Source organism: Lissotriton vulgaris, chromosome 6, assembly GCF_964263255.1.
Source record: "Lissotriton vulgaris chromosome 6, aLisVul1.2, whole genome shotgun sequence".
NCBI classification, from domain to species: domain Eukaryota; kingdom Metazoa; phylum Chordata; class Amphibia; order Caudata; family Salamandridae; genus Lissotriton; species Lissotriton vulgaris.
In genome coordinates, this window is record NC_141694.1 from 227,430,062 (window position 1) to 227,456,110 (window position 26,049).

Here is a 26,049-nt window from a genome sequence, read left to right on the forward strand (position 1 = left end):
ATCAATCCTGTTTATCCCCAAACACACACCCCTTTTTATAGAATCACACAATGGTGATCCTTCAATTCCCTGTACCTCCCAAATCTGGCTGGCATACTCAACTGCCTCAAAGCCACTTACTAAGAAGATGATGTCTTATCCTTGTACTTCCTCACTCAGGCACATGAAGGACTGCCACTCTACTGGACAACTGCTCCGGAAGAACTGCTTTACTGTTGTGCCGACCTGCTGCCCCTATGACTTGATTGAGAACCATTGGATCTGCATCACTTAAACCCAGAGTGACTCCAAGGGTTTGTTTAATTCCGTCCTAATCGAAGTATCAGGGACAAAAAAGGCTTCAAACTCACCTGCTTCAGCACTGGGACTCTGCCATTTGTGAGTCTGCCCCGTCAAGCGGTGCCAATCTAGTCCTGGACCTTCCACTGCAGGCGCTCGACTCCAGCCTAGACGCATCCTCCCATTGCGTGGCTTGGAACCAACGCATCGCCTTCCTCTGTGGACCGATGATGGCGCATTGCCTCATCTGCACTTCACATCTCGTCTTTGACGATGACGCATCTAAGGTACTGTGCAGCAGGCCAAGGCTGGTCCCTGTATCTGACCTATGCGCCATCGTGGTCAGCCTGAATGTTTGGATTTGACTGAGTCTTGCGCCACTAGATAATCCCATGTGGTGCTTTAAGCTTTTAAGTAAAACACTTCAGTTTATTCTTAAAACATTCATAATTTCAGTTCTACTTTTTCTGATTTTTTTCATTTTGGTCTTGTTTTGTTAATGGTGGTTGATTGCTTTATTTCGATATGCATATATCATAAAAGCAGTACAAAGAATAAAAGCAGCATGTCGAAAAAATATGACTGTACATGAGAATAAAAAAAATAAAAACACATTTGATCAGCATAAATTAAATAAGACAGAATTAAATTGATATGGACAGTCTTTTAAGTCGAATCAACCAAGCCCATTTTAAAAACTTGGAAACGGCACAAACAATGGGAGGGGCTGTATTGGTTAAAAGGATCCGGAGGGCGACCGAATGCTGGCGAGTGCCCAATTCTCTGCAAATTGGTTTAAGCCATCGTGATCTGGGGCGCCCATAGTCCGGACATTCAAAAAGAAAGTGTGGCACCGTCTCTAGTTTGTCAGAACAAAGGGCACAATGACGTGATGCGGGCTGGGATTTGTTCCACCTGGAGCAAAGGTCGGCAAGGGGTAGGGTTCCTAACCGGAATTTAATGTACAAAGACCGGTCCATGGCGATGGTAATTAGGTCCATGTAGGGCTCGAAGGCAACGACGTCTTTTATTAGCAAGAAGGCTGCGGTGGCTTTGCAGTGCTGCTGATTGCTGATGCGCTTCGCGAAGACCCATTCCCAGTAAAGTTTTTTTAGGGACTCCTTTGGGGGGGCAGAGTGACTAAGCCAACAGGAGTCCAGACCTAGATCCCCTAAAAGTTGTTTAATTTCCCGGAGCCATTTGATCTTGTGCCAACCGTCGGAGTGCATCACCTCTGCTAGTCCGTCAGCGTAGGATTTTAGCTCCGGAACCCTCCACAGGCGAGCCCAAAGCAAGAGAGGTCGGAGGCGGGCCTGGTCCCCAATTGCTTTACAGCCTACATCCATTAGGACTGGGAGTGTCGGGCTACTCATCGGGATGGCAAGGAGGTTTTTAATGAATTGTTTTGTTAATGAAATTAAGCTATATCGATCCAGGTGTGGCATATTTTTGTGTGGTGTTTTTACTGTTTTGCTGTTTGAAGTGTAGCACAAATACTTTTAACGTTGCCTTTTTGATTTAAGCCTGACTGCTCTGGAAAGTTACCAGGGGGTGAGCACAAGATAATTTAGGGTGTGTTTGGGACTTACCATGACTAGAATTGTGGTTCTTGCTTGAATAGGGTACATACCTCTGACAACCAGAATCCCAGTTTCTATCAATTATCAATAGCAGTACCCCCATCATGCTGAAATATGTGCAGTCCCCCACCCCTTACAGACCACCCAGCCAGCCAGAAATATTTATTGATCTTTTTCAGAGCAGCCCTATTGCACAAGGAACACAAAGCAGTGCATCAATGGGAATACAATTTAAGAACTCCGCGGGAGCAGCATATTAGTGAGCAACACCAAGTTAGCGCCTCCACAACTCTTAGTAAATTCTAAGATGGTCTGTCTGAATAGTCTCAGAGTTGCCTTGATTTGTAAATGTGGGCACTTTCTTTACTCCTAGCATCCCAATGGGGGATGGTTTTATTTTGGTGCCTGGGACTATATTCTGTTCCAGTCTGACACTGCCAGCCAGCCTGTCAGGCCAGATGAGGCCATGGCCTGGTAGAGGAATGCCCAAGATATTATGAAATTTCTGCTTGCTCTGTGCGGATCTCCTTACCTTATGTGCATTCACTGGTGCGGCAGTTAGGTAACAGGGTGCCAAGCGGGCACTGTGGTGTTTTGTACCTGTGTGGCATATTTGTGTTCCCCAAACAAACATTGAAGCAAGGATTCGTTTTAAAAAAGTAAATGCTCCTAAAGGTCTGCAGGGGTCAGATTTCTTGTACCCCCGAACAGAAAAATTGTACTTTGCAATAACCACCTTAAATAGAGAAAGTCTTCCAATGTACACTGACAGGTATTCCTGTAGTGGGCGGGCTGCCTATCAAAAGTTTTTCATGGCAGACGAGTTAAAGCTCAGTTGATTAAAATTTGGCACGCTACCCAAATTGAACTGAAATGCGTGGACTGCAAGTTTGGTGAAATAGAAGCCATGAGCGGAGAGAGGCTCCCTTTCTGCCTAAGTCTTTCCTTGGGATGTCAACTTTTTCTAGCAAGGCAAGGCAGATTACTGAAGCCCACAACAGAAGCATTGTTCTGACGGTCCCACTGAAGCCTTCAGTTTTGTCACCAAAAAAAGCTACAAGTGGTACAAATATGAGTTTCTTAGCCACAGATGTTGCCCCCTACTGGGATGAATTTGTCATCTCCCCTAGTACTAAGACCAACTTATGAACTTTTTTCAATTAATAGATTTCTCCAGCAGGGAAAAGCAGGAGGATTTAGTAGTCCTGCTATAGCCTTGAAGTGCACTGGAAACAAAACATGCGTGGGCAATACAGGTACTCCTTAGTTTACAAAGAAGAGCTGTCTAGGGGAGCTTTCATTTCTTGTCCCTCTCCCTATCCGGAAAGAGAGGTTAAAACATGTGAAACTCCTAGTGGATGGTAGCAGTGCTAATTTCTCCCATAGCTTCTACGCTTCTAAGGAAAGTGTGCAGAGTCTAAGGGCCTTATTATGACTATGGAACTCCATAGGACCACTGAAGTCATGGTGGTGGTTTGATGAACACTGCACTTCAGGCCAACTGCAGTATTACAACTGTGGTGGTCGGACCGCAACAAGACTGCCGGCACCGAGGATCCTGCTGGACCGGTAGTCTTTTCTTGGGAAGAATATGCTGAGGATAATTTGAGTTGCCTCACCGCCACCCTTTTCATGGAGGTGCAACTGCCACTCCAGGGCCTGGAGTGCAATCGGATCATGTTGTTCCCCCCTGTTTTTATGCACCCCAGTTCTTGCACAGTGTGGCATGCACCATATGGTGCATGACTCCACGTGCTGAAACTTGCAGACAGCTCTCCAATAAGCATTACAGACCAGCACTGTTACAGCACAATCGTACTCCGGCAGGCAGTGTGGGAATGACTTTGCCGGTCCTCCCACGGGGTACTAGAATGGCAGCCCGTGTGGTGAATGCCAACATCGTAATAAGGCTCTAGGTCTCTCTCCAATTAAGGCCAACACAGGATCCAGTCAAGATCACCCCGAACTGAGCCGGTGTTTTTTTCAACATGAAAGGGAGACCAGTCAGTGTAAATAGTGTCAGCCAATTAACCTGTGGTGTGCTCTTCTAGTCCTTGGGTTTTTGTTAAATGGTGTAAATCCGTTCAGTAGTTCCTGAGAAAATCAAAAGTAAAATCCTAGATATATCTAGAGATGAAGGGTAGAAACACCCACAAGGACACCCATGGCCCAACATTTTTCAGAAAATCGCGGGGTACGCATAGGTATGCATACCCTGCCGATGAAAACATTTTTGCATATTATTTTTTTTTTTTACAAGGGGATTCCGACTCAGCATACCGAGAGGTTGCTGGAATGGCGTGCTGGTAATCCTTTGCCCGTATTGTGCTCCACGTGGGCGTTTGTTTGACTGTGTAATATTCTTTCTGGGTTTGTTTTAACAAGCAGCAAACAAACTGCTTCCGTCAGTTCTCCAGAGGTTCAATGACCTCTGGAGAACCGACGGAAGCGGTTCTTTTGCTGCTGGCTAAAACAAACGCAGGAAGAATATTACACAGTCAAACAAACGCCCAAGTGGAGCACAATACCAGCAAAGGATTACTGGCACGCCAAGCAGGGCAACCTAGAGGACAGTCATTGTGCTTCCCTGAATTGCTACAAAACACACGCTCCATAGGGAACCAGGCTGGGTTTCCTAGTGAGTATTTTAAATTCACCAGCACACGGTTTCTTCACACACAGCACTTATATCCTAGCAATTCGCAAATCAGATGTCCCAACACTGTAGGTCCTGAAGAGACCCTACATCCATACTAGGGTCAAAACGCCGTTGACAATTAAGAAAAGCGAACTACTGTAACTGGAACTCTATCAACATATAGATGTTATGTATTTTTGAAAAAAAGAGAGTAGTTGTTTTTTGGAAACAACAACATTTAATTGAAACCTTTCACATATTGCTTCACAAATGTTATTTCCTTTTTTTTTTTAAATGTTTTTTTTTATTTTAATTCCAAACTTCCAGACACATGATAAATGATAGATAAACATTACCGAAGAAAAAAAAAAAGAAAAGAATGCTCTTGCATTCAAGTTCTGTACATCAATACCGAAGTACAAGAGTTAAGCATAATACAAAATTTATGTAGCAATTAGATGCCACGAGAGTTAATGCATCAAAAGAAAAGTTAAAATACATTTAAACATATCCTCTATATCACATGGAAATTAAGTAGGCCAGATAGCCCCAAGTCAGATCATACAAGCAGCAGCCTTCATCTTCGTCATCAGGGTACCACAATGATGTATATTGTCATTTAAATCCTCCATAGGTCTTGTGATACAAATCGTACAGCCATACATATTTACCTAATAATGCCCTCAATTGTTCATATGAGCCAAAAAAATCCCAAATCATAAGGCCCAATTTCCGTTTCCTAACCCCCTTTAATGAGTATAAACTAAATTCCAAACTAGCTATTCTATACATTTTCGCCCTCCATACCTCAAACCTTGGAGGTTCAGGACATAGCCAATCCCCCGCTTTACATAATCAGGCTACAGTCATTGCTACAAATAAAAACTATCGATGTTGATACAAACACCCGCCCTTTGAAACATCCTGCCCCAACCCTAATAGCATCAGGGCAGGGGTAATGCGGACCGTATCCCCTTAAATATTGGATAAAAATGGTTCCATATCTTGTAAGAACAGATTCAATTTAACACAACTAAAAAAACATGTTCAATGTCAGCATTTCCTGCAGAACAGCGAAAGCATCTACCGTCGTACCGACTGCCCCATTTTTTCATCCGCGTGGGTGTGTGATAAAGTCTAAATAAAGTTTTAAAAAATTATATTTTTAAGTTTGGTGACATAAGGACTACATTGACTCTTATAAGTGCTTCTTCTATTGGAATATCAAATTAATTTTCTCCCAAAATCTCCGACCATTGTAGCATATGCTTTTCCAGATCATCCTTTTTGCCAGTACTTAAAATTTTGTACAGCCCACCAATTCTGCTCTTAAACTTTAAAGCCTCCATCAAGGGATTAGAAATTACCTTAAATTTTCCTTTTACTAAGAAATCCCTAATTGGTAAAAACTTAAAAAACTGTGACTGCGATAATTTATGAGCCTGTAGTAAAATCTCAAACTGTTTAATGGCTTCCCTATGATCATATAAATCCTCTAATAGGTTAATGCCTTTTCCTTGCCAAGCCCTAGCCACATTGTCCCCAAAAATGGATGGGAGCAATTTTAACGCAATCATTGGGGTATAGTACGAGAGAACTCCTAAATTATTCAATGTGCGCACTTTCTTCCATACTTTATTAGCTGCTGCTACAGTCTTGAACCTGGTACTTTTCAAGTAGCTCCATTCTATCTCTCTAAATAAACTCCGGTTAGCCTTGGTAGTACATTCATTTTTAATATATTTGTCCGGCCAATTAGGGTGAAATGCAACCTCCCTCACTTCTCCAAGGAGTCTGCTATGTTTCTATATAGCGATCCCCAATTTGCCGCCACTACCTCAGACATTACTGCCCTTATCTTGACTCCCAGGTAGGTTGCTTTCGCAACTACTCTAGGCACAAATGTTATTTCTATGTTTTTGGTTCACAATTTCACTTGGGACACATTACGCAACAATTTATTTATTTATTTATTTATTTTGCGTGTTTATAGAGCGCTTGAATAGACTCCCAGGGGAGTATCTCCGCGCTATATGACTGCCAAACCTACCAGGGAACAAGTTATATAACTGTAATCCAATTCTGAAACCTGTAAAGCTAGACCTGAAACAGAAACGTCTTCAACTTTTTCCTGAAGGCCAGATGATTTTCGAGCTGCCTAAGCTAAATAATTTCTAATATTTCATGTAAAACCGCTTTTACTGTGATTCTAATTTTCAATTCATTGATTAAAAAACGTAATCAGTGTTTATGGATTCATCTCTATCTGACATCTCACCCAAAATCCCTGCAGATATATGCAAATGTTCGCCTCTTCCTTTAATCTATTATTAAGTATCTTCTCCACAGGAGCCACTGTTTTTCCTTAAAATACTCTCATAGCAAATAGCAGTGTCCCGGGGGTAGGCACCCCGGGACACTGTAGGAGCCAGCCCTGGGGTGTGGATGTCCCCAGGTCTCTCCAGGGCTCCAGGCAGAGGGCCACGCAGCCTACCTCCCATAATACACAAATCCCCGGGGGTGGTGGTTGCAGGGGCTTGAATGCGGTCGTTGAGACTCACACACTTCTAATTTTGCAGGGGGGCCTTGAACGCGAAAGTGGCGCAAGGGGGTTGTAAATCTGGTTCACAGTGTTCTGTTTTACTTTGCTTTCCTTTGTGTCATGTAGAGGATCCTGGGTAAATATAACGGTTTCTGTACAGCCAGTACCTTTCAACCCTACCCCCAAACTGCTTACTGCCTGTTACCATAGTAACAGTTCAAGGAACACTTAAGTGAGCACAGAGGTCAGAAGTTCATCACACAATGTTGCTAATCAAAACAGTTACTGTGTTGGAGTTTTCAAAGTTTTCCATAGGAACCATTAGTCGTAGCTATAGACTCTGGTAAAGAGCTTGTAAAGAGTTAGCCTCAGTATTATACTTCTAGTTATAAATATCATTTCTATTTTTAAATATTTTATAACTATATGATTATCACACTAAATAATATTGAAATGTTGTCAGAAAAAGAAGACGTATATACTTTTTTACCAGTTTTATTAAAACAACAATAAATACCTAGAAACGTAACTTTAAGATAACAATATAATAAATAATTAGAAACATAACTTTAACATAACAATTTAATAAACAAAATGTGAGATGGACTCCAATGGAAGAAGGGTAGGCAATCTGCAAAACAAAAATGAAAATAAGTGTTCAAAATGAGATCGATGTGACTAAATGAGGTCAAAGATTACAAGTTAAGGTAATACTTAGCGATATTTTAGAATTTGCATGTCTGCAGTGTACCTGATACATTCCACCTTTCTTATAGGCTTGCGTTCAAGAGGTGTCTGTCCGGAAGTGCCTACTACGTCATATTTACAGTATGGATCAATAGGTCTTTGAAATGATGCAGAGATGAGACAGTATTAGGTGAGAGATCAAGTCATTATGCAGGACAATATTCTTTGGGGCTTAATTACAAGCCCCTTGTGCCACTTTTACCTTACTTTTTCCATGTCAAAAGTGACACAAAAGTGGCGCAAGGGGCTTGTAAATAAGCCCTTTTATTTCTAACACATTTAATTGGAGGCATTGTATATTTAGGCTGCTCTGCTTACCTTGTGTAAACACTCTGACCAACAGAGTTCACAACTTGAACACAGCTTTGGTTGTACACGGCAGAGTGGACAGCAGCATCCATAAATTTAAAAAAGAAAGAGAAACGATGTGAGAGAGAGAAAGAGAGAAAAAAACAACATTAAAACATGAGAGAGAGAAAGTTATAGATGGAGCAGTTAATACTGTAGAAAATCTTCGTGGCTCACCTTTTGCCTTCGTTGTGTGCCCAAACACGTATTGGTTCATAGTGCACCCTCCGGTTTAGTGATCTGAAAGACAGTATATAGAGTTAGTAATAGAATAGTGCATACAACTGCACAAGTATAGTTTTGGTTTACTTATTTGTACACTCAGTATAATGTATTTCATCAACTTCCACTGTAAGGAGGTGTCTGTGCACTGTTTTTCTTTCAAAGTATTATATCCCATGCACTCCCACTGCATAGCGGTGAGTTCTCAATATTGCCTACCTAGACTGTTGCACCCTATTGACTCGCAGTGTTCGGAGGTGAGTGATTTTTCTTGCGAAATCAGAGGCACATTTACAAGCTCCTTGCGCCACTTTTCCCATGTTAAAAGTGACACAAAAGTGGCGCAAGGGGCTTGTAAATCTGCCGCTAAGACTGGTGTAACCTATCTATTCTCACTGCTCGGAGGTAATTGTACATTCTTACGCAGTGAAGCTGCTGCACACTACCCACTCACTCTGCCCACACGTGACTTGTCCTTGCTTCGGAAACAAGCTTCTTTGCTTACCTTGTGCCATTGGCGTGATTCAAAGAGGGTGCACCACGTTTCGAAGCAGCTTTCTCAGACGTTTTTACGATGGCCATGCATCATCGCAGAATCCACGAACGTAGAGCTTTGGAGGTGTTTGGGGAGGGGGGGATGCCGCCAATTTGTTAAACACAACCTGTAAGATTAAATGGAAGATAAGATTGTGCGTCATTTGTTTATGAAAGGAGAGTGGATGTGAGAGAGTGACTGAAAAGAATATTCAAAGCTCACTTTTCTGTCACCGGTGTGTTTTTCACCACGTGCCTGGACATAATGCACCCTGAAGCTCTACATCTAAAAGATAGTAATAAAAAGATGTTATGATTAGTAATTGTTACTATCTTAATGTGGAGTAGAATTACATCACCCTTTCACACACCTTCCCTCCCGCATTTAAACTTTTTGTACAGTTTATATACCAGACATTTGACCGATTATAAAACCGTTCCTGCTATTGGAAAAAAAAAATTAAATGCAATAAGATACGGTTTATAGGACTGTGTACGCCTAAATCCCTGCGTCGCTTTTTTGTATTCAGTCAGCCCCACCCCATCAACTCCCTCCGATGCGCACCCAGGCCTCACTACTTACCTTTTCATGGACAGGACACCTTCTACATCATGCAGTCCTGCTCTACCACCAAGAAATCTGATATATGGTGCTGAGTCTTGATATCGGTATGGCTAATGACATACTCGTGCTCCCATTATCATCGCAGTTTCCTCACCCGCTCAGTCCTTCCGATACCACTAACTCAGTGACCAAAGAGGCCACGCACGTTGTGGTGGGCCCTTGTACTCAGTGGTTCGGGCCTACATGAGGCGTCTGAACCACCAGGACGGACCATCACAGCGCTTGGGATGGGTGCAACTCTAAAATGGCTCAGAGCACGTGCGCCCCATCTTTTTTATTGGCAGGGTCATGTGTGCAGTGATGCAATTGCTGGATGGGCGTGGTGTGGGTGTATACCAGGCAGGAGGGATTGTGTGTGTGTGTTGTTCTGACAACTAGACCTGGAAGTAAGAAATCGGTACAATGGAAATCTGGGCAATGTTTTGTTTTTGTTTTTTCCTGGTAGCTTAAGTGGAGTGGGCTGGGCTGCAGTATGCCAATGCTGCGCAAGGCTCTGAACCATGATTCTGGAGCTATGGGCGTGGTTCCATAGTGAACTATATGAGAAATCAAGTGATTCGGGTGTCCGTTTTGTAGTGCTGACGTCACCCGGGTCTTAAAACGCAAATGTGTCATTATATCTGTAAAGTTCCACAACATTGGCAACATGGAAGGTAAGGGGTATCACTGACTCTATATTCATCCATAGTTGCACACATAAAAGATGGTGGACTTGATGCATTTATGTGATTATGAATGTTTGTTGTACATTCAGTGGAGTGTAGCTGTAGTAATACAAGGCTGTGAAAGGTTTAAGTAGCAGTTTTTGACACATGAAGGGCAGCTAATATATATACATACATATGTGGTTATTTGGGTATACTGTCGAACTTGGTGCTGTAAATCAGTATTCGAGCCTCGGAGTTGCATCCTCATCCTGTTATTGTAGAGAAATTACGTAATCTATGCGTGCCTGAAAATGTACTGTAAATACGGTGCTCATGTAAATTGCTGATATACTTTTGGGTTGATTTGTTCTATATAAATATGCTTACATTTTTTTAAAAAAAGGAGGAATAGCCCACAGAGGTAAGATGGTTGTATACGCTATTTATATCACAATATAATGTGGTAGGGCGCAGGAACAGCATTTTACGAACATAATAAATATACAGACACATATGGATAGTTGAAGTGTGTAAGGGCATGTGTGCTCGATTCCATTTTATTACGTTGCTGTTGGTAACAAGTAGAATAGTAATTATGATATCATACATAGATATTCAATCGTAAATGGTTTATGATTTCTGCTGTACAAAGGTAAGAGCATTACATGTAAAAAAATACAAAGAAGATTCTATTGTAAAGTGTTCATGAGTTGTGGTGCTCTGAGGTAGGGTCGGTTTGTGTGGCACCTGCGATGATGTGTGGTTCAGGAGGACAACAATACTAACAATGTCTTTTGCTACTGAATTATGCCTTAATAAGGCCACGTGGCGATTATTTATGGTGCACTGAGTTAGTGGTAGTCAGCGTGTTGCCTACTGGGCTGCATATTCTGTAATCACAATTGAAATAAAAGATGAAACATGTATAAAACATAGTTCTCCAACAAGCCGAAGCATTTCAATGTAGAGGTATTGACGTCCTACCCTATGTAAATAACAATTTGTGCCTTTCTCTTAATGAAAGGAACACAAAGTTAAACATGGGACAGGATGTCCTTCCGTTATGTAATAACGATCTAAAAATTTGGATCTCTAGAGGCAAACGCATGGTTTCCCAGGTTTGTCCTGTACCTAGTAGTACAGACAATCTACTTACTGAAGACTCTGCGATGTGGAACTGGCTACCTGGAGTTCTCTCAAACACCACCTCGAGAAACCCACGGTCACCCTCACATCTTTAACCATTGTTTAAAAATTGTCTCTTGGAATGCGGCCGGCTTGACTAACTGCCCTGAAAAATTTGATTATCTCTTCTCCCAAAATGCAGATGTGTTATGTATCCAAGAAACATGGTGTCATATTTTCCCACATGTTGGAAATGATTACTTCGTCCTGGAGGCTCCCGCAACGCCATCAAAGAAGGGCCATGCTAAAGGCGGAATTGCCTGTTTATTATCAAATGCACTACAATGGCATTTCGCACACTATAAGGACGAGAGTAATCTATTCCAAGTTATAACTATTTCTAACCTGGATCCTGGTGTCCAACGGACCTCGTTTATCATAGTAAACGCCTATATTCCACCTGAAGATAATTTTACGGTAGTTTTAAAACGTATGTTTTCCTATCTAAAGCGTCTATTAGAGGTGGATGATCCCCCATACCTATTATTAGTGGGGGACTTAAACTGTAAAGTGTCTAACATTTCCCTAGACTTATTTAGAAACAAAGCAAAGGAAGAGGTTTATAATATCCCCCAAGCCTCTTTGCCCAATAAAATAAAAACTAATAAAAGGGGCAAGATTCTCCTCGGGGAACTCAATGCCATAGAGGGAATTATTATAAACGGCAGAATGCCCTCTGATACTCCAGCTAATTACACTCATGGTTCATCCAGGGGAGAATCTATTTTGGATTACGTAATTACAGACTTTGAAATGTTCTCTCTCTGCAAAGATTTGGTAATCTCTTATACGCCCTTGAGCGATCATAAAATCATTAAATTAACTGTTTCTTTAACATCTCCTGAAGCTGACCTCTGGTCATTAAAGAACAGAGGTTTTACCATTAATAGTCACTCAGATAGATGTTATTGGAGATCTAGTTATAACAAAGATGTACAAAACATCCTTACCCAATTTCTAACTGAGCTTGACTATTGGCAGGGAAGGGAATTTATGTTCCTCGAAACCCTTATCCAAAAAATTACTGAAATAGTTAGGACTTCAGGAAATTTTAAAAAGAAATGTTTCTCTCCTAGTCCTCTATTAAGGTTGAATAAAGAAATTAATAAAGTTGTTAGGATGCAATACCTAAATAGATCTGGAGAGCTTGGGTTAAAACTAGCTTTATTAAAAAGAAGGAGGGTGAGATTGAGAGCCAAATTAAAAAGAGATAAAGAAGATATCTTATGGATTAAGCTAAAAGAGGCATCTAAGTGTAAAAACGTCAGAGATTTTTGGTCTATAATAAGGCAAGGATGTGGATCTGTAACAACGCCCACTCCGATTGCAATCACTGAAAATGTCTGGACCCAATTTGTGACTACTCTATATGCGTCCAACCACGTAGGGACCGATGTTTGGGTTCCAGATTCCAATTCTGACGTTATAATGGAACTCCCCACTGAGCACACCATAGCCAGTACAATCAGGAGTATGCGCTCTTCAGGAGCTATGGGACCAGATGAAGTGCCTATGTCCACAATTAAGCAAGATGTAACTACTTGGAGTAGGATCCTTCTTCCAGTGTTTCGGGGGTGTTTTAAAACAAGAGCAGTCCCGGACTCTTGGCAGGGAAGCATCCTGATCCCAATTTTTAAAAAAGGAGACCGGGCTAATCCCGCTAATTACCGTCTAATTGCATTACTGGATGCTATAGGGAAAATCTTTGCTAAACTTTTATTAATATCTATAACAGAATGGGCAGATAAAAATAATATTATACCCAGGGAACAGACAGGTTTCCGAAAAGAGCACGGAACTCTGGACAACTTAACCATGCTACAGGTAATTGTAGATAAATATGTTCGTGTACGTGGTGGAGGCGTATATGCAGCATTTATAGATTTCTCTGCAGCGTTCGATAGGGTGGACAGACCAACGCTGTGGAGAAAGCTGTCGGCATTGGGCATGCCGGGACATTTATTGGACTTAGTTAAGTCCTTGCATTGGAACACATGGTGTCGGGTGCTACAAGGAGGTGATAGGGGTCTCTCCCAAGCCATCCCATCTCGCAATGGCTTAAAACAAGGATGCATACTGGCACCTACTTTGTTCTCCCTATATATGGCTGATTTGCCAACTGCTGTTGCTGACTGTGAGGGATCAGCCCCAAAAATTGGAGGAACTGCCATACCCATTCTAATGTACGCAGACGATATTCTTGTTCTAGATCTGACCCCGAAAGGTCTTTCTAATCGTCTCCATACATTGAATAAATTCGCCGATGCACACTTTATGAAAATCAATAGTTCAAAAAGTAAAGTTATGTGCATCTTTGGAAAAAAGAAATGCAGGTCCAAGAGTTTTAATTGGACATTAAGTGGTGAAAAACTAGAGGTAGTTAACTCTTATACGTTTTTGGGCAAAATAATATGTTCTAACCTTAGTGAGAAACCCCACATTGAAAATAACTCTAGAAAAGCAATGGCCCATGGGAGGGGATTATGTTCCTTGTACAAAGCGACTGGGAGGAGACACTTCTCATGTTGCTTGGATGTATTCCGTGCAAAGATTCCTGCTACCCTCTTGTATGGAATGGAATTGGTGGACCCATATCAATGGGAGTTTATGCAAAAAATGGAGGGGAAGGTATTAAGGAAAATTTCTTCATTAAATTCTGCCTGCTCCACTTCATCTTGCAGGCTGGAATTCGGACTGCGAAGTTGTAGGGCTCAAGGGTTAGCTGCTCTAGTAAAATGGATAACATGCTTGGCCCGAGGCAAACCAGGAACCTTACGAGAAAGCTTAAAAAAGGAGCTCTTGGGCAACTTTAATGAGTTCTCGCAGCTAGTAAAAAACTTTCGACTGGCTGTTTCAATATTGGAATTGGATGAAAGTACGTTGTTTTTACTTTCTCCATTAGAACTAAAGCTAAAGTTAAAAAGTATGTCCTGGGAATACTGCTACAAACTGGATATACTTGCCCAACAGAAAGATAAAGATAGGGAACTCCTGGTTTTAACCTATACACCAAAACAAGCTCAACAATATCTAACTTGGAACATTCCGCATGGTGTCCGTAGGGTATGGTACCTCCTTCGCCACAATTTGCTTCCACTAAATACATTACTTGCAAAATGGTATGGAGTGTCCCCCTTGTGTAGTTTTTGTAATAATGCCGCTCAAGATTTTAAACATGTTCTGCTTATTTGCCCAGGCCTGTACTTATTGAGGAAAAAATGGATAAAACCAATCTGTATACAAATGGGAATTACGAATGTAAAAATGTTTTTTAATGCTCTCCTCTGCCCCCCTAATGAAATGTTCTGTTTTAGAATTTTTAAATATTTTAAAGAATTTTTAGATATTTATTAATGTGATTCTGGCGAGATGTTGATGAGTGTAACTTTGTATATAACAAGTGGTCGCTTAGTCGTTGTATTAAGTTTGTGTTTTAAAGTATGTTTACATGTATGTTATTTTATGTGGCCCTCATTGAGAGCCAAATCATAATAAACTTTTGACTTTGAAAATGAAACATGTATGGAATATATTGTCGAAATGTGTTTGTTACAGGGACATTATAGTTTAAGTTGTGACCTGTGCTGTCCGCAGTGTAGACTGCCATTGACTGTGCCTTTGCAATTGCAGCGTGAATTTTGTTTTTCAACTAAACCTAGAACTGATGTAAAAGAGGTTTTTGAAAGAAGGCTACTATAGGGATATTGTATAGGGTTTGATAGATGTTTTATTTAGTTTGGTACTGCACTCTGCAAATAATGAATAAAGAGTCAGTTGAATTCTGCCTGAATACGGCCACGTGGCGATGAATTATCGTGCACTAAGTTAGTAGTACCTTTTGGACTGAGTGTGTATGTAACCTTCGATGATGCCTGGCCCGGACAGGCCGCACTGGGGGTAATGTTTCAGCGGTGTTATAGTTAGCTGGACATTTCACTCATACAAAACCATTAAAATTCCTCCGTTAAACTTAGTTGTACTAACTTTAACTCTCGCGCCCGCAATCCACTGGTGATGATGTCACATATAACATCATTCATGACATGGTCAGTGACATCACTGATGACATCACTGATGACATCACTGATGACATCACTGATGACATCATCCACGTGACAATCAGATACACCTCATCATACACTACTATAACCTTTCATCACTCACTGTAAAATACAGAGTACTATATTTCAATCCATTGACAAAGCAATACAAGTATCTAAAAACCCACTCAGTAATTTCTAGATCCATACACACATCTAATCACTTACCTATAGATTCACTCATACATGTTGGCAATGATCAATAAAACACTATCAAATATACTTATACACTTATATTAACATTACAGACCAGCACACATCCTATTCATTTATGCAGTCATCGTACTCACTTTTGCAAACAATGTATCTTATTTATATTTACTCAGCTACACACTTATACAAATATCACTTCATTTCTTCATATAAATAGTAACTCATACTTACTGTGTTATGAAATCACTATTACAAGTATACAATTATCTATACAGTCACTTATGCAATCAATGAGTTTTAGGTACACTTAATTATATACAATAGTTGTCAAATACACTGTCTTTTACTTTTTTCTACTTTGTTGGACATGTACCATTGAGAAATGTTTTAGCTCATCACCAAACCAATAAAAATATTCACTCACCCAAACATTTATTATAATACGTAGTCTTAACCTCATATACGTACTGAATGAATTATTCACATATCTTTGGGCAGTCACAGATCCAACACCGAAGCACACACATCCACTCTCCATTGCAAATATTCAGTTAACTATTCAATAACTAATATAGACTTTCACGTAGGTAGTAACCAACTGGTGCAGCAGTTTGCAAAACAACTGACCAAGTAATACAGATATTCATACAGTTTAGTCACTATCCAATATATTTAGTGAGACACTATAAATTACTCGAGTAAAAAATCATTCACACTGCTATCAAATCCTCTATCCAGATTTTTTTATATCCACTCATTCTTCAATGCAGATTGCTATATACAATCACTCTTTGACTCCCCTTTCCTCACTTATCATACTCCCCCTTCATCACTCCTTCTCTCAGTCCCTTCCTCCCCTTCACCTAGTCATTTCAGTCCTTCATTTATACACTACACATTCATTCAAAAAAAGACTGACACAGAGTATACGAAATACAGCTCTTCTTGGAAAAGTGAAGTTAGTTCTGAAAATAACTTTTTCTTTTGTTTTGTTCATTTATATTTTTGTTTTCTTTTTTGAAAATTTTATATTTTTTTGTGTTTTTTGTTCAAGAACAGGAAACAGGAAATGAAAAACTGTTCAACTGGAACAAAGTAAAGGAAATTTAAAAAAAATATTTCCTCTGGGAGCATTGGTGCTGCACAATTTAAAAAAAATCACGAGGTGCACGCACCCTCGAGGTAGAAGCCACTCAAAAACAATAGTTGAGAACATGAAAATGAGGCAGGTTAGAGACTCCCTGACCCCCTAGGCCTTGTCAGGGGGCCCCTGAAGCATCCCAAAGGGCAAAAAAAAAAAATTTGCGATGTTTGAAAAAAACAAAGAAGCCAACTGTCAGTTCATTTAAAAGCATGATTTGCCCGACATTTATGTTTTTCTCGATTTTTTTTTCAATTTGCTTTATTATTATTCGTCTTTTTCCTGTATTAATATCATCAGTATGTGCCCTTGTTGTTTATGAACCCTAAGATACACAATATGTACAATGTAGCTTATGAGCTTTTTAGCTTTTCTAATGATATTTTTTTATTTGTTAGTTTGGTTATATATAACCTTGTGCTTGTGTTTATTTATTTTAGGAACTCTAGGAGGGGCCCAAGTCACCTTCACTCACCAAACACGGGCAGCTTAAACTCTTCACTTTTTCCGTTCACGAGCATCAAGGGTTTTGTTGGCATAAACATACCACGTCTATTACCACGTGTAAACAACACACTGTTCGAACTGCTATGATTTAAGAATGTTGTGTCCCATGTCTACTTCGACCTGTAGATCTATCTACTCAGATCTGTAAACCTGTTGTTTATCCTACACTGGCACTTGTCAATCAAAAGGATATCTTAGTTTAGTTGCCCCTTTGGCATTGTCAGGCACTGGTCTGTTATAATGTGTTATGTTGAAAGCTATGAGCCGACCAGCCAGTTTAACACTGCAGGGTCGGGGCACTTGCATATTATTATGGTAAATGAAATGAAATGAACTGAAAACAATATTTAATAAAGCGCACTGCTGCCAAGCGGCTTCCTGGCGCTGGGGGACCTGGGTCAGAATTCTCAGAGGGGGACACAAGGGAACCTAAGAAGGGAAAGCCAAAGAAAAAAGAAAAGTTTTTAAGGCTTTACGGAAATTTGGCTCTGTGAGGCACTGGCCCTTTAAAATACAGCACACGTGTAGCTACAAGCCGACCAGTGGTTTGAACTTTGAATTTGGTATCTTTATTCAGTTCACCACGGCTCACACGCACTTTCCGTGAGATTTCAATGGGGGAGTGTACCTACCGATAACCGTACTACGTGGGCCTCTACTGGGGGCTTCTGTTTCATTGTGGGTACGAACCGGCCAGTTTTTACCGATTAACTTTAAGGTAACTGGTATGTTATGTCTGGTTGGCATCTGTATTTTTCACTACAAATACTGAGCACCTTTCATGCGAATTTACGTTTGCATCTTTAATTTGTGCAATGGTGTCACAGATCTATATTGTACATTATATGATAACTTTTGAAACTGAACACATTGTTTTGAAATTATACATTTATGTTTAAATGTACTTACTTTGTATTCGGGCATTTACGATCGTATTTTAAACACGCAGTCTAGATCTTTGTGTTTACTTCCTGTGGGGGATATATACCACTATGTACATGCCTATTATTCACATGAGCAAGCCACTGTGAGTGGTGAAACGTGTTGTGAAGTAAACAACCTTTTTCTACTCCTTACTGGTTGTTGTGTTGTTATTGCAGGAGATTTAGGCAAAAAAGGAGCAAGAATCACATCAGTTAAAACAATTGGCCATTCAGATCTAATAATCTGGCTGAGCTTGGAGCTTTGAGCACAAAAAGTAGTAATAAATCTAGCAGTTGTAGATTTAGTAACATCAATATCAACTGTTGTCTTAGGGGTCAGCAGTGATTCTCGTGTACGTATAGACACTGAATTAAGGGCCTTGTCTAAAACTGCTTTTTTGTAGCCCCTCCGAAGGAATCTATCTCTAGATTCTGTTAGACATTGTTCGGTGACAACTGGATCACTACAAATGCGCTTAATCCTGATAAATTCACCCAGGGGTATATTGTTGATAGTATGACGGGGGTGAGCACTACGGGCATGTAAGATGGAATTGCCCGCAGTGCTCTTCCTGAACAGCTTGGATTGGATTTTGTTATTCTCGATGTAAACCAATACATCCAAAAATTCAGCTGATGTATCAGTGATTGTGGCAGTGAATTTAAGGTTTCTGGTGTTCACATTGATTTCATTAACAAAATCAGCAGCTAAGGTTTGTGATCCTTTCCAGACGATAAAAATATCGTCTATGAACCGCCAATAGGCCAACAAATGGGGGAGCCAATGAGCATGGGTGACGCCAAGCACATGCTCCTCCCACCAGCCAACATGCAAGCATGAATAACTGGGGGAGAAGCATGAACCCATTGCCACCCCGCGCTCCTGGTGATAAATCTCCTTGCCAAATTGGAAGTAGTTGTTACAGAGGCAGATGCGGATCATATCCAATAGCATTTGGTTGTGATCCCTCATAGTTGCCTCACGAGAATCCAAAAAATACTGAACTGCTTCCAAACCCTGGTGATGATTAATGCTGGTGTAAAGTGCTTCTATGTCCATCACCAGAAAACATAACTCAGGACCCCAGGTGATACAACTTAACTTCCCCAAAAAATCAGTAGTGTCTTTCAAAAAAGAAGGGAGAGAACTCATGTGGGGCTGTAAAAAAAAGTCAACATACTTAGAAATATTCTCGTTCATGCTCCCCTGTGCTGAAATAATAGGGCGACCTGGGACTGGGGTAGTGCATTTGTGGATTTTAGGCAACAAATAAAATAAAGGCGTGATAGGGTGCAAAACATTCAAGAATTTAGATTCTTCTTTAGTCAAAAGACCATTTTTGGACCAGGTGTTAATGTCCTTTCTTGTTTTAACATGACTGTTCTGCATAACAAACTTTGTTGATTTGGAATAACAAAGGGGATCATTCAGTTGACGAGTTGCTTCTGTCACATAATCGTCCTTAGCCCAAAGAACTGTGTTCCCCCCTTTATCCGCACACTTTTCACAACTATCTGATTGTTGCCTTGGATTTTTTTCACCAATTTAGTATATTGGGAGTTGTTATAGTCACACAGTTTTTTCTTTTTTCCCAGTATGGTCTTATTTAACATCTTGAGCTCAGTGATGACCCTATCGCTGAAAACATCAACAGCGTCCTTTGGCATTAATGGCATGAACGTAGACTTTCCCCGAAATTCCGTAGATGGTGAGCGGTTTACTGTGACAACTTGACTGACTGTAGGCTCATTTTGTGAGCTATCTTCGTGGGCCAGAGAAATGAGGGTTTGCAATCCCTGCAAATTCCTGACTGAAAGAGCCTCATTTGTAGAAGGATCAACTCGTTGTCTGTTATCCTCAGGTTTCCCAGGATGTAAAAGGAAATATTTTTGTAGCTTAATTTTCCTTATAAATTTAAATACATCGATTCTTGCCTGCACATAGGAGAAGTTGTTCGGTGGGCAATAAGAGAGACCTAAAGATAAAAGTTGCTCTTCCGCTTTGGACAATACAAGGTCAGTCAGATTAATCACGGTATTGTCTTGTGTTTCAATTATTTGTTCCAATTCCTGCGCGCTCTGCCCCTCCCTCCACCTCTTTTTGGCGGCTCGTTTTCTGCGCCGACGTTTTTGGCTGCTGGTTTGCCTGCTTGGGGAGGGTTGGACCGTGGGCGCAGGGAATACCTCCGGTCCTCGCTCACAAAATTTAGTTCATCAACTACTGTAAAAGATGTTGGAACAGTTGACCCAGTGTCTGCAGATAGCGTACTGTCTTCAGAGCCGGTGAAAGAGGACACTGATAAGTTGTCCTCGCTCACACCAGCAGTGGCAGTGGTTTGTGCATTGGAACCTGGAGCAGCACTTGGTTTTTGCTGAAGAGACATTGCCTTTCTCTTATAAGAGTCGTACTTACGAGAGAAGGTAAAAATGCGTCCTGTGGCATAGTCTTGTTTGTCTCTAGCAAACTTGTGAATCTTGCGCTCTTGAATGGTTTGTTCCAGTTTTACCAGACGTAGATCAATTTCCTTCCTGGTAGTTGTTATTAAATCTATTTCACCAGAAGCTTCCAACAAGTTGTTGATTCTGTCAATTTCCTTCAGTAGCGCTTCTCTATCAGTGTGGGCATATTTTATTAAAATTTCCAACATCTTTTTGGATGATTCCAAGTTGTTGTCTGCCCACTCCTGAAGCATTTTGGGGTCCGGATTTTCGTAAGTGGGAACAATCAATATTCTCAAACCGCGAGGGACTCGGTTAGCCTCGACATACTTCTCCAATGACTTCTTTTCCCACCACTTCGATAATTCACTTCGAAGCAGTTTTTCCAGCGTTTTCAAGAGTTCTTTGGTATTGCTGTTGGTGCTTGCAATACGAGTCTCTTGGGCAGTTTCTCTAGAAGTGGTCGGCAAATTACCATAAAGAGCCTCTGCCGCTGACTCCCTACTCCTCAGCGCCTCCGTGGAAAACATTTTTTTCTGCAAAGTTATTTCGCGGTTAAAACAATATACCGCTTCACTGCTAGCTGGCTTCAATGAAAGGAGAATAAGCCCCAACCCGCTAAATATTCAGTCTTATGAGACAGGTAAATAAGTGCCCTACCGGCTTCCGCCTCCAAAACCGTGGAAAGTCCGCCGACCTCCCAGGTTGCGAAGCTCCTCACCGGAACCGGTCACCAGAAATGCGTTGATAAATGCCGAAATCTCCTGAATAGCGGGGGGCACAGCAAGAAATACTGAACACAGTATAAGTTCCAAACGCCGAAGGCGTAGTCGGATTGCAAACGCCGTGCCTCTCAACAGGGGCGGGTCCACGAAACCAGAAGCAATCCACTCCCGGTGAAATGAATGAAAACAGCAGACTCCCAACTGCTATGGTCGCAGTATTAGCGAGCGCAGACCTCGAGACAACTCCTCAATCTTCCTTCCTTCTTGGCGGAGGGAGTTTGTGTGTATATACATACGGCTTGGTCCTGCCGCAGGACGCACCACCAGCAAAGAGCTCTAAAATGCCCCGAAATGGACCCTGTTGTTTTGCTGTCCAGAGACGTCAAGGGGTAATGGCTTCCCCCTCTGACCAAATACATATATTTGTATATATATATATATATATATATATATATATATATATATATATATATATATATATATATATATATATATATATATATATATATATATATATATATATGAAAACAGCAGACTCCCAACTGCTATGGTCGCAGTATTAGCGAGCGCAGACCTCGAGACAACTCCTCAATCTTCAATAAGCAATAGATGAGCCAGACACCAACGCTGTTAGTTGAAGCAGTGCATTTAATTAGCAGTGGAAAGTGCAGAGCAAGTGCCCTCCATGACGCGTTTCGCCCCGCGGACGGGGCTTGGTCACATGACGCGCCAGGAGTAGGCGGTGGGTTAAATAAAATTAAAAGCCCAAACACCTAAAGAAACAGGTTGTAAGGGTAAAATAACGACATCAATTGGCAATACAATATATGAGATGATCGATACATAAACAAACAGTTCCCAAAATTAATGAAAAGTTTGCAACCTGAGAGCGTGAATATTTGGAATAAGGAAAGGATTTGTGTGCCGGTGGGCTCCGCCGGCGTTCACGCCACCCTTCACGGGTCCTGGAGGTACAGAAGGGGCGCTACGAATGTGATATATATATATATATATATGTATATATATATATCCATCCATGGAGGAGGTCCAATGAGGGCCAAGACTATAAAACAAGCAAATGGATGAATGGTTTGTGTGGAGATCAACGCTGGACTATGCCTTTGATACAGTTTGCGGAGAACGAAATGCATCAGGCTGCATGTCCGGATGTAAATACATTTAAATGAACTATTGGTCCGTGAGTGCTCCTTCCTTCCTTCTTGGCTGAGGGAGTTTCTGTGTATATAAATACGGCTTGGCCCCGCCGCAGGATGCACCACTCGCAAAGAGCGCTACAATGCCCCAAAATGGACCCTGTTGTTTTGCTGTCGAGAGAAGTCAAGAGGTAATGGCTGCCGCCTCGGACCAGCCGAGGCTGGGATCCTAGTCAGCATTGAAAATGGGCTGCGATGCAACAGAGCGGGACTAAAAATGTGCAACATTCATATGGACAACAATAGAACAGGTATTACCGATTGTGAAAATGTCTGCGCAAACCACAAGTCCCATAATGCTCCATGTTGCATCCACGGAGGAGGTCCAATGAGGGCCAAGACTATGAAACCTGGTTTGTGTGGAGATTAACGTTGGACTGTGCCTTTGATAAAGTTTGCGAAGACTGAAACGCGTCAGGCTGCATGTCCGAATGTAATTAAATTTAAATGAACTATCGGTCCGTGAGTGCTCCTTCCTTCCTAATTGGCTGAGGGAGTTTGTGTGTATATAAATACGGCTTGGTCTTGCCGCAGGACGCACCACCACAAAGAGTGCTACAATGCCCCAAAATGGACCCTGTTGTTTTGCCGTCGAAAGACGTCAAGGGGTAATGGCTGCCGCCTCGGACCAGCCGAGGCTGGCATCCTAGTCAGCATTGAAAATGGGCTGTGATGGAACAGAGCGGGACTAAAAATGTGCAACATTCATATGGGCAACAATAGACCAGGTATTACCGATTGTGAAAATGTCTGCGCAAACCACAAGTCCCATAATACTCCATGTTGCATCCACGAAGGAGGTCTAGTGAGGGCCAAGACTATAAAACCAGCAAATAGATGAATGGTTTGTGTGGAGATCAATGCTGGACTATGCCTTTGATAAAGTTTACGGAGAAAGAAACCCGTCAGGCTGCATGTCCGAATGTAAATAAATATAAATGAACAATCAGTCCATGAGTGCGCCTTCCTTCCTTCCTTCTTGGCGGAGGGAGTTTGTGTGTATATACATACGGCTTGGTCCTGCCGCAGGACGCACCACCAGCAAAGAGCTCTAAAATGCCCCGAAATGGACCCTGTTGTTTTGCTGTCCAGAGACGTCAAGGGGTAATGGCTTCCCCCTCTGACCAAATACATATATTTGTATATATATATGTATATATATATATATATATATGTATATATATGTATATATATATATATATATATATATATATATATATATATATATATATATATATATATATATATATATATATATATATATATATATATATATATATATATATATATATATATATATATATATATATATATATTCACAGAAAAAACCATAGGTTATAGACCATATATAGTTAGGAATTTTGCATTTACAAAACCTTGAAAATTCAATGAAAAAACCATTGGTTTTAGGCCATATATAGTTAGGGATTTGCATTTACAAAACCTTATTTTACTCGTATAAAACCATTGAAATTCCATATATAGTTAGATGCGCTAACTATATATCGCGCACCCGCAATCCACTGCTGATGATGTCACATATTACATCATTCATGACATGGTCAGTGACATCACTGATGACATCACTGATGACAACATCCAGTGACTGTATGTTTCTGTAAAGTTAAAATATGTCTTACATATTGAAGAATGAGTGGATGTATAAATGTCTGGATGAAGGATTTAGTAGGTGCAACTGATTGTATGAGGGAGTGATTAAATGTGTCTCACTGAGTGCATGGGTTAGTGATTAAACTGTATTAATTTGTGCATCATTATATCTGTTGTTCTGAAAACTGCTGCATGTGTTGATCAGTAGCTATATGAGTAACTATATGGGTTATTGATTGGTTGCCCAAGTATTTGTATGGGAGACTGAGTATGTGTGTGAGTGGCTGGGAAATGTGTGACTCTGTGCATAGATGTGTGAACAGCTGATTCACTAGATGTATGGGTTCAAAACTGCATGTGGAAACAGCTGTATGGGTGGTTGACTGTGTGCATGAGTGTATTGGTGAGTGATTGGATATCTCAATGCTACATGTCAAAGTAAGTACATATGTAAAACACAGTACATGCGAGAGTTGACATATATAAATTACTGTGTTTAAGAGCCAGTGAATGTGTGAGTAGCTGCATGGATCATTGAAAACTTGTATCAGTGATTGTATAAGAGAGTAAATATGTGTTAGAATATGTTTCAATAAGTAAGGTGTGTATAACTGTATAGTTGAGGAATTGGAGGTGTGATTGATTCTTTGCATGACTGTCTAGGTGTATGAGTAACTCCATGGATGAGTGACAATCTGTGGAGACTTTTCAACATGAAGTTTACGTGCATACATTGTGGTGCTATGCTCTCATGTGGCAACATGAGCGTGAACTTAATCAACTTGGTGTTTGAAAACCATAACTGCCCTAACCCACCCAAGCAGTAATTTTTTTTTTGCTCCTGTTGAGCCCTTTTCAATGCCTGTTTTTTTGTTGTTTCCCCTCCATGAAAAACACAAAAAAAACATAAAACTGTTCTAAAAATACAAAAAAAACAAAAAATGTTCAGAAAAAAAAATAATAAATAAAACAACAAAAACATTAAAAAAAAGTTCTTTTCAGAACTACCTCCCCTTTCAAATAAAATTGCTAGAATGTTTAGCACTCTGGCAAGCTCTATTTCTTTTGGTTCGCTTTCCAGTTTGCTGCCCGGTTCGCGAACTTGAAGCGAACCAAAAAAATATTTTTTTTAAAAAAAGAAGAGTTAGTATAAGGGAAGTAAACAGAGAGTAATGTAAAAAGAAAGACAGCTATAGGGAGTAAACCAGAGATACTGTTTAATAGATCTATTTATTAATTCAGGATGACGATAAGGTGTGATGTCTCCTGAGGTTTGTTTAAGGTGTGACCTACTCAGGGTTACAGATCAATTTTACACTTGTTGAAGAATACAGAGCAGATAAAGCATGTGTCTACCAATGAAGTAAGTCATGTCCTCTTATTACATCATTCATGACATGGTCAGTGACATCATCAGCAGTGCATTGCGGGTAAAAAGAGTAGAAAACATTTACCTTATAATTCTTGTTACCTTTTTTAAATATTTTTTCATACTTTCAATCTGTAAAAGAGAGAACAAACATTTCCAAAAATATTACAACATGTATTTAAAAATTAGAAAAGAAAAGGGAAAAGGTTCAAGAAGAAACAGTTTTGCAACAACTTTGACATTTACAGAAGCCTCTGCTTCTCTACGTCCCCTACACAATCCTAAAGATATATATTTTAAACAAACAGTATCTTCATGCTGATGAACTGAGACCTATTTTGCAACATGGTACTTCTTTTGCACTGCTGATGTCTCACAATAGTGATGCAATAGCAGCGCAAAAAAGATGTAAAGCCATCATAAAATTGTGTCTAATATTTTAAATGAGTGTTTCAGGATGCAAATAAGATGTGTGCTTTCAAGAGCTTTCTTTGAGGTGAGGCCTATTCCTTTTTTTAAA